This window comes from Crinia signifera, chromosome 3 (assembly GCF_055691185.1).
Source record: "Crinia signifera chromosome 3, ASM5569118v1, whole genome shotgun sequence".
Classification (NCBI taxonomy): Eukaryota; Metazoa; Chordata; class Amphibia; order Anura; family Myobatrachidae; genus Crinia; species Crinia signifera.
Window position 1 is genome coordinate 276,139,027 of NC_139219.1, and position 2,500 is coordinate 276,141,526.

The following is a 2,500-nucleotide window of genomic DNA, read 5'->3' on the forward strand; positions in this document are numbered from 1 at the left end:
TTTTATGTCGAAAAATATTATCTTCCACAATGCCGAAACCCGGGATCGAACCAGGTACCTTTAGATCTTCAATTTCTCAGTGCAGGCAGCTCAATCCATAGACAATCTATTGTGAAAATACAGCAAGGCTTAAGCAGTAGTCGTGGCCGATTGGTTAAGGCGATGGACTAGAAATCCATGTTTGTTAGCGCATCAAAATCTTTGGGATGCCAGCTTGTTTTCTCTTTTTCTTACACACATTCTCTTCCCCTCCTTAAGACTGACACCAGTCAATTTCAGCAGCCACACTGAATAGAAATTATTAATTAGAAATTAATTTTCAAAGCCCAATTTTAAACAAAGGTTGTCAAATGGTTATAAACAATAGAATATTCACATTATTCCTAGAACACTCATTTAGCTAAACATTTAAAGCTATATTAAAGAGCATATAATAACATATTTCAGAACCTACAGCATCCTTCGATAGCTCAGCTGGTAGAGCGGAGGACTGTAGAGATGATTGGTGTAGAAATCCTTAGGTCGCTGGTTCAATTCCGGCTCGAAGGAGTTGTTTTTATTTTTTGCTCAGATAGCAATTTTTGGCAATTTACAAACTCAAAATATACAGAGTATAAAGCATTCTCTAAGTCTGGGGTAGCCAACTCCAGTCCTCGAGAGCTACCAACAGTTAATGTGTTCCAGCTCACCTCACAGAATCACAAGTGAAGTAATTAGCTCCACCTGTGGATCTTTTAAAATGTGTTAGTGAGTAATGAGTGCACCTGTGCAGCAGCTAGGTTGTCTGGAAGATGGGAACTGTTGGTAGCTCTCGAGGACTGGAGTTGGCTACTGAGAGACATAAGCAGTGGTTGTGGCAAAGTGATTTTTGTAAAAATGTTTTTGTAAATATGATTTTAAAGTTTGAAGCCTGAAAACGTAAGCTTTTTGTTGCAAAATTGCATTTTATGTCGAAAAATATTATCTTCCACAATGCCGAAACCCGGGATCGAACCAGGTACCTTTAGATCTTCAATTTCTCAGTGCAGGCAGCTCAATCCATAGACAATCTATTGTGAAAATACAGCAAGGCTTAAGCAGTAGTCGTGGCCGATTGGTTAAGGCGATGGACTAGAAATCCATGTTTGTTAGCGCATCAAAATCTTTGGGATGCCAGCTTGTTTTCTCTTTTTCTTACACACATTCTCTTCCCCTCCTTAAGACTGACACCAGTCAATTTCAGCAGCCACACTGAATAGAAATTATTAATTAGAAATTAATTTTCAAAGCCCAATTTTAAACAAAGGTTGTCAAATGTTTATAAACAATAGAATATTCACATTATTCCTACAACACTCATTTAGCTAAACATTTAAAGCTATATTAAAGAGCATATAATAACATATTTGAGAACATACAGCATCCTTCGATAGCTCAGCTGGTAGAGCGGAGGACTGTAGAGATGATTGGTGTAGAAATCCTTAGGTCGCTGGTTCAATTCCGGCTCGAAGGAGTTGTTTTCATTTTTTGCTCAGATAGCAATTTTTGGCAATTTATAAACTCAAAATATACAGAGTATAAAGCATTCTCTAAGTCTGGGGTAGCCAACTCCAGTCCTCGAGAGCTACCAACAGTTAATGTTTTCCAGCTCACCTCACAGAATCACAAGTGAAGTAATTAGCTCCACCTGTGGATCTTTTAAAATGTGTTAGTGAGTAATGAGTGCACCTGTGCAGCAGCTAGGTTGTCTGGAAGATGGGAACTGTTGGTAGCTCTCGAGGACTGGAGTTGGCTACTGAGAGACATAAGCAGTGGTTGTGGCAAAGTGATTTTTGTAAAAATGTTTTTGTAAATATGATTTTAAAGTTTGAAGCCTGAAAACGTAAGCTTTTTGTTGCAAAATTGCATTTTATGTCGAAAAATATTATCTTCCACAATGCCGAAACCCGGGATCGAACCAGGGACCTTTAGATCTTCAGTCTAACGCTCTCCCAACTGAGCTATTTCGGCAAGCTCCCTTGGTCTTGCAATCGTTTTTCGGGGCAAAATGTAAGGAGAATGAAGTTTTGGGTGTATTTGGGTCAATATAATACATCCTCACTTTCTGACTGCAGGCATCTCAATCCATAGACAATCTATTGTGAAACTAGGACATGGTTTTTCAGTAGTCGTGGCCGAGTGGTTAAGGCGATGGACTAGAAATCCATTGGGGTCTTCCCGCGCAGGTTCAAATCCTGCCGACTACGAACGCCTTAAGTTTTCTCTTTTCTGCAAGTTTTTAAAAACTTGAAACCTGTGATGCCCATAGCGAGTTCAGGCCATTAGCGCATCAAATGTAAAGGAGAATGAAGTTTTGGGTGTGTTTGGGTCAATACAATACATCCTTAATTTCTCAGTGCAGGCAGCTCAATCCATAGACAATCTATTGTGAAAATACAGCAAGGCTTAAGCAGTAGTCGTGGCCGAGTGGTTAAGGCGATGGACTAGAAATCCATGTTTGTTAGCGCATCAAAATCTTTTG

General features: G+C 39.4%; 4 non-coding genes across 4 annotated transcripts; 3 read left to right on the forward strand and 1 right to left on the reverse strand.

Moving 5' to 3' along the window:
- The first annotated feature begins 459 nt into the window (after positions 1-459).
- TRNAY-GUA (transfer RNA tyrosine (anticodon GUA)) lies at positions 460-549 on the forward strand. The gene is given in 2 exon segments: positions 460-496; positions 514-549. It is a non-coding gene; the product is annotated as a tRNA-Tyr (tRNA).
- An 853-nt stretch (positions 550-1,402) lies between these two features.
- On the forward strand, positions 1,403-1,492 carry TRNAY-GUA (transfer RNA tyrosine (anticodon GUA)). The gene is given in 2 exon segments: positions 1,403-1,439; positions 1,457-1,492. It is a non-coding gene; the product is annotated as a tRNA-Tyr (tRNA).
- A 424-nt stretch (positions 1,493-1,916) lies between these two features.
- On the reverse strand, positions 1,917-1,989 carry TRNAF-GAA (transfer RNA phenylalanine (anticodon GAA)). The gene has a single exon. It is a non-coding gene; the product is annotated as a tRNA-Phe (tRNA).
- A 154-nt stretch (positions 1,990-2,143) lies between these two features.
- Positions 2,144-2,225, forward strand: TRNAS-AGA (transfer RNA serine (anticodon AGA)). The gene has a single exon. It is a non-coding gene; the product is annotated as a tRNA-Ser (tRNA).
- Positions 2,226-2,500: the final 275 nt, after the last annotated feature.